Raw genomic sequence first — 7,591 nt, 5'->3', positions numbered from 1 at the left:
TTGTTCTCCAGATTTCTTGGCACAACTTGGTGAGCACATCCAGGGCAACATCTGTTATCTGAAATACTTCAATTGGTATACCATCTATTCCTGAGTATGGTCATAATAAAAAAAAATCTTTACTCTTCTGCATTTATTGGTCCAAGGGGTCTCTTATTGTCTAAAGGGTTCAAAATGTTTGTGGCACAATAGGAGTCCCTTGTAAAAGCCCCAGTGAGAGAATCAGTGTATTTTAAAGTAATGCCCTTTTCAGTGTGTAACCATTTGCACTGGAAAAAATATCTGCTAGATTGCTGCCAATCTCTGAAGACGACCAAATGCTGACTACATGGAACATTAGGGAAGCATAGACTCCGTATTGTTCATCTTTTTCTATTTACAGATCCACAAAGTTGGGGACGCCCAGCATTACTCTATCATCAAGTGAAAATGATGCTACATGGGCCTAGGCTCGGCCGACTTGAGAGTGCAAGTAAGTTGGTGAGCAAACTTGTATGCCTCTCTGTCTTTCTCAACCAACATGTTGGCTTCCTGGGAGTTCTCTGGGATCCCTAAGTCAAGAGGAAAGTAGAACTAGAAACTGGTTAGTGGCCTAGTGGGTGGGGAGTTGCACTGCTTAACCCAAAGGTGGTGCCAATCCAGCAGTTTGAATCCCCTAGCAGCGCCATGGAAGAAAAATGGACCACCTTCTGTCATGCAATTTACAGCCTCTGAAAATTCTCTGGAAGGTCAGCTCTGAGTAGGTTTTGATTCAACCGCAATGAGTGAGCATTTTTCAAATGTCAGAGTTTAAAATAGTTAGAAGCAATTATCTGACTTGCCTCACTTATCTAATGTTATTGTAGCAGAAATGCCTCAAGTTGATGCTTTTAACAAGCAGATTTATACTCTCACACTTTAGGAGGCCTGAAGTCCGAATTAAGAGCTCTGACTCGAAGCGAAGCTCTCCGTATGTTTCCTGGTCCCATGGTACTATCTCGGGGATCGGGTTCTTCTCTTTTATTGGTAGCAGGACCAATCTTCTCAGCGTATTTCTCTCCCATTGATTTCCAAATTTCTTGTCCTTGTCACATACAAAATATTTGCTCTTATGTCATACCAAAAGACTTAACGTCAACTCAGAGTCCAAATTCTATCCTGGGGCAAATTTTTTCACCATTTATCATAATGTTGTTTATCGGTTCAGCTGTTCTTCTTAAGGTTTTCATTGGTTGGCTTGGGATGTCTTCATTGTAGAATAAATTAAGGGCATTATTAACTATAGGCCTGATAGCTACTTTAGTTAGGTGACAGCAAGTCAAGGTTTGGGATGCAGAATGTGTGTGAGTGCTTAGAAGCCAGTAAGGTGACAAGTACAGAAGACGGCTAATATTTGGGCCATGGGCATCCAACCTCAGTTTCTCTTCTGGGAAAATTCTGTCAGTTGCCATAGTAGAGGGAAAATGCTTAACCTTATTTCCCACTATTCAGAAGAAGAGGTTGTTCTTGTTGTTAGGTGACATTGAGTCGAGTACGACCTATAGTGACCATATGGGCAAAGAATCTGAACCCTGTCCTATCCTGAGCCATCCTCACCATCTCTGATGTACTTGAGTGCACTGCAACAGTCACTCTGTCAATCCATCTCTTTTTGCTGACCCTCAACTTTCCAAGTTTGACGTCTCTTTGCAGGGAATAGCTCCTCTTAACAACATGCCCAAAGTATGAGAGAAGCTTATCCATCCTTGCCTCCAAAGAGTACCATGACTGCACCTTTTCCGAGACAGGTTTACTTGCTCTTTTGGTAGTCCATGAGATAGTCGATATTCTTCTCCAACATCACAACGCAAGGGCATCAATTCTTCTTCTATCATCCTTATTCATTGTCCAGCTCTCAGATGCATAGAAGTGGTTGAAAAGACCATGACCTGAGTCAGGCACATCTTACTCTTCAAACTGACACCATTGCTCCTTGGTGTCTTCGAGAGGTCCTTGATAGCAGACTTTCTCAGCAATATGTTTTTTTATTTCTGACTACTGGTGTTGATTTTGGATCCAAATAAGATGAAATAATTGACAATTTCTGTCTTTTCACCATTTATCATGATGTTGCCTATATTGGCCCATTGATTTCTTGATGTTGCAATGTTGTCCATATTGAAGGTTGTAGTTTTTGGCCTTCTATAGCAAACACTTCAAGTGCTTCTTATTTTCTTCAAGCAAGGTTGTGTCATCTACGAAATGCTGATGAGTCTTCATTCAAAACCCTAAAACAATAGAAGAACATGAGCAGCTACAGTATTAGAGATAGAGCCTGGGCTAGAAGTCATCCAAAATGAGTAGAAATATCTGCAAACATTCACTAACAATTGAAATGTGGAATGTACAAAATATGAATCCGCTGGAGAAGGAAGGGCAACCTCCTCCTGTGCCTGTCAGAACCAATTTGACGGTACAAAACAAGAAAGGAAAAAAATCTAGGAAAAGTGGTAAAAAAATGAAATTAAATGCATAAAGATCAACACTCCAGGCATTGAGCTGAGATAGTCATGCATTAGCCACTTTGAATCAGACAATCACATGATCTGCTATGCCAAGAATAAAAAATTTAGGAAGAAGGATATTGCATTCATAATTAAAAAAGATAATTTCAAGACTTACCTTGAAGTACGACGCTGTGATAGGATACTATCTAAACTTGTATAGGGAAGACCGATTAATAAAACTATTATTCAAATGCATCCACTGTAATGTTAAGGATTTATTGTTCAAAATAGCTTCCCTAGACATTCACTGACTTTGCCATGTGGATGGGCAGGAATATACAAATAGGATGTGTTAGTCTATCCACAAAGGAACTGGCTAGTCTCATCAATCCACCAGGGGATTGCAGCAGAATATGAAAATCTCACCACCAGCAAAGAAGCGGGTATGCAGTGTGCGCCCTCCAGAGCCAGAGATTCTTATACCAGCTAGACCCACAGTAGCAGGAGCCATGGCTAAAATAGAGGACCAGAGACCCAACATGAGACAGAACTGACCTGGGAACTGCTACCCCATGGAGGAACCAGAGCTAAGAGCCTTTTCCCAAGTTTGTTGGAAAACTGAGGCAAGAGGAGAACCATAATTGACCAGACTGGCCTAAAGCCTGTGAGCATATTTTGGAAGCTGTCCTGACTGAGTGAGTATATTCTACCACTAACTTGAATTATAGTATTTTGACTTCCCTAATATAGTTCTGTGTGGTCTGTGAGCTATCACAGTGGATTTGGGACCCAGTAGAGCAGTAAGATTGGTGTTGGGATGAGTAGAAACGGGTATAAGAACATGGGAGACATGTCTGACCTCATGAGAACTGGTTTTGTGTTACTGATGTTGATGGGGACCCCTTTGTAGAGTCGGTAAAAGTAAAATATGACTGTCCTCATGAAGTCCTTGCTCTTTTTACATCCACCAACAAGTAAAGCCAAATATGAGGAAACTGATGAAGTCCACCAACTTTGGCAATCTGAAATTCACCAAATATAAAAAAAATCAAAATATATTAATAGTAACTGGTTACTTAAATGCAAAAGTTGGAAACAAATGAGGAAGAAATGATAGTTGGAAATACAGACTTGGTGACAGTAATGAGGTGAGGACCAAATGATTTCATTTTTACATTTCAACGATTTATTCATCACACTTTTTTAAGAAATACAAATGGCAACTTTTCACGTGGAGTTCACCTGATGGATGATACAGGAATCAGATTGACTACGTTTGTGCAAAGAATCATTGAGAAACTCATTAACAGCAGTCAAAACCAGACCAGGTGCTAACTGTGAAAAATATCAATTACTCACATGTAAGTTCAAATTGAAGCTGAAGAAAATGAAAACAAGTCCACAAGAACAAAAATATGACTTTGGGGTTATCTCACCTGAATTTTAAAATAATCTTTAGAACAGATTTGAGGCATTAAATGAACATTAATGATTGAAGACCAAATGTGTTGTGGGATGACATCAAGGACATCATCCATGAGGAAGAAAAGGCTAGACTTTTTCTCTATTCATATACAATCTTGAATCAGACTTATGATTCAAGAATCCAAAGAGGGGAAAATTTCTAGAGATAGCCGAAAAGACATTATTATCATTCTACAGGTAAGAAGATGAGGTAACACAGAAAAGAAATCTGGTATGTTTGTTTCTCTGAGCCTATCCATAGTGCCACCTACTGGGGACTCTAGTGACAGACCTACCAACTGTCATCCATTCTTCTACCACATCTTTGGACCATAAAAATCTAAGTCTGGAAAGGTGCAATGAGTTAAATGAGATAACGGTTTCCAGCTCTCCTAGGATGCTCCTCTTTTGTAGGTTGTAATGAGACACATAGATGTGGGGGAGAGTGAAGGAATAAGATTTTGTCCAAGGATTACACAGAATTAGGAGTGTTGTACAACCAGAGTATTCTGAAAAAAAGTTTAACGGCCAGTTCCTTCCGTCAGTTTTAAGCATCAGTATGACATCACTAAATGTAGAGTTGGGAAGAGATAAGCAGGAAGAAGCACACATGTAATATTTCTATTATACGTTGTTGTTAGGTGCAATCATAGCAACATTATAAACAAAACCCTACCCTATCCTGTGCTATCCTCATGATCTCCACCATGCTCAAGCACCTGTATCACTCACTCTGTTGATCCATCCTGACAAGGGTCCTCCTCTATTTCTCTGATCCTCTACTCTTCTAAGATGATGTCACTTCCAAAGACGGATGACATGCCAAAAATATTTGAGACAAAGTTTCACCATCTGTGCCTCTAAGGAGTACCCTGATGCACTTCCTTCAATACAGATTTGTTTGTTCTCTGGCAGCCTGTGGAATATTCCGTATTCATTGCCAGTACTACATTTTGAAAACATCAATTCTTTTTCAGTCGTCCTTATTCATTGTTCAATTTTCATATCCATATAAAGGAGTTATCATAGTCTGGATCAGGGCATCTTAGTCCTTAAACTGACGTCCTGGCTCTTTAGCACTTTAAAGAGGGCCTGGCCAATAGATTTGCAGTCTATATATTTTGATTTCTTGGCTGCTACTATATGATGTTGTTGTTGTCGCTAGGTGTCATTTAAACAAGTACGACTCATAATGACCCAGATCTGAAACCTGTCCTATCCTGTACCAACCCCATCTTCCCTGACACACTCGAACCAATTGCTGCAGTCACTGTGTCAAATCATCTGGCTAAGGCTGTTCCTCCCTTTCACTCACCCTTCACTTTTTGAGGTATGATGTCTCTCTAAGGAATAACCTCTCCTAACAACATGCCCAAAGAATGTGAGGTGAAGCTTTGTCGTCTTTACCGCCAAGGAGGACTCCACTTGCACTTTCTCCAAGACAAAGCTGTTTGTTGTTTTTGGCAGTCTGTGGAAGATTCACTAGTCTACTTTCAAAACTACAAGGCATCAATCTGTCATTCATTGCCAATCTCTCAGATGCATAGAATGAATTGAAAGGATCATGCCCTGAATCAAGCATGCCTTAGTCTTCAAACTGACATCATGGCTCCTCAGTAATCTGGAGAAGTCCCAGATTGCACTTTCCCAATGCAATACATCTCTCAATCTCCTAACTGCTGGTACCAAATGTGTTGATTATAGATCTAAATAAGATTAATTCATCTCAGGGAACTATGATGATCTAATGGCTAAAGAGTTGTGCTGCCAACTCAAAGACGATGGTTTGAATCCACCAGTTACTCCGTAGTAAAAAGATGGGCAAGCTCGTCCCATGTAATTCACATGCTAAAACCTTCTATAGGGTCAGCTATGAGTCAGATGTGACTGGACAACAATAGAAACTGTATGTTGTTGAGTCGTAGACAACCCACAGAGACCCTATGAAAGAAAGACCTGAACACTGGTATAACTTTGATCTTTCCTTCAAGTTCATGGAGTTCCCAGAAGCAAGCTATTTTGGAAGTGGATGCCACTCCTGCTTCCAAGTTTGTTTTAATTGAGGAGCTCCACCAAACACTGTCCACCATGGGTAACCATTATCGCATTTGACACCTCAGTGTCACAGTGTTTAGCATCACAACAACCACAAGTTACTTCTGTACAGCAAATTGACAGACCAGTGCTATACCACTTAGAAGAATGTTTGACCAAAAACAATTAAAACCAGGCCTAAGGGCCGCAGATTAAAATCACCCATCTTAGGCTTGGTAGCATAACTTCCTATCCAGTAGGCCAACAGAGCTCTATATTGTTAGCAACCATACAGATAGAATAAATGTTAATATAGACAGTGAAATGTAAACAATAGTGATGAGTTTGGGATACTTATTACTCTTTCTTTCAATATTGTATTATTTTCATCTTATGTCACTTTTTCCCCCTGATGGCTAAATTAAACAACCAGCTTATAAAACTTCAGAAATTTTCCTATCAGTTCTAGAAGGCTGGAAAGCATGAGTTCCAGACCATCACTGAGCTGGAAGAATTCATTGACTTAGAGGTATGCCTTATGCTGCCTCTGCCAGCAACCTGGCATTTTCAGTTTGTTATGCATCAGAGAGTTGGACAATGACCAAGGAGGATAGAAGGAGAATTGATGCCTTTGAGCTGTGGTGTTGGAGAAGAGTAGTAAGGGTACCATGGACTGCTGGGAAAGCAAACAGATTCATCCTAGAAAGGGTTAAACCGATTGGCTCCTTGGAGGCAAGGATTCTGAGGCTCCGTCTAACATATTTTGGACATGTTGTAAGGACGGACAGGTCCTTGGAAAGGGACATCATGCTTGGGAGGATGGAGGGGCGGTGCAGGAGGGGAAGTCCCTCTATGAGGTGGATTGATTCAGTGACTGGGGTAATCAGGATGGGAGTGTCAGAGACAGTGAAATTGGCACAGGACAGAGCAGAGTTTAGGGCTGTTGTACATAGAGCCGCTATGAGTCGCAGACAACTCGATGGCACATAACAACAACAACAACAACTCTGTTCTGCAATTTATGGAGCTAGTCCAGCCGCCAACTTGAAAACCACAAAAGAACCCCAGTAGATTTGAAACCTGGAAACTACCAAAAAAATCTTAAGAGGATAGAATCCACCGCCGCGTCATCTATGTCTTGGATACCTTCCACTGAGGAAGGTCACCCTAAACTCTCCCTGTTCAGAGAAGTCAAGTGCATCCTAGGACCCTCTTTTCCTGCCGGTCCCTCGAGGAAACCGTGAGCCCGAGTCACCTAAGTGAGGCCACAGCGCCATCTGGTGTCATTTTTTTTTTAGAAGGGCTTTCTGGCCGCCAGAGCCAAAGCTTGGAAAAGAAAAACAAAGACACAATCTGGTTCAAAGAATAGTATGAAGGCCCAAGGATGGCACGAATATACATGCCTGTGTATTTAAACTAATATCTAGACTAGATCCCAGAAGGCTTGTGGATCATGAAAAGACTTTAATACAAAAAGAGAAAAATAACCAATGCACTCAAATGTTGTGGTTACGTGCTGTTGAGTCGCTTGCGACCCTATGTACAACAGCCCTAAACTCTGCTCTGTCCTGTGCCAATCGCACTGTCTCTGACACTCCCATCCCAATTATCCCAGTCACTGAATCAGT

The sequence above is a fragment of the Elephantulus edwardii genome, unplaced genomic scaffold (assembly GCF_000299155.1).
Source record: "Elephantulus edwardii isolate Elephantulus edwardi_28Jun2011 unplaced genomic scaffold, EleEdw1.0 scaffold00152, whole genome shotgun sequence".
NCBI classification, from domain to species: domain Eukaryota; kingdom Metazoa; phylum Chordata; class Mammalia; order Macroscelidea; family Macroscelididae; genus Elephantulus; species Elephantulus edwardii.
The sequence above is the reverse complement of the archived record's forward strand: the minus strand, read 5'-3'. Positions refer to the sequence as shown.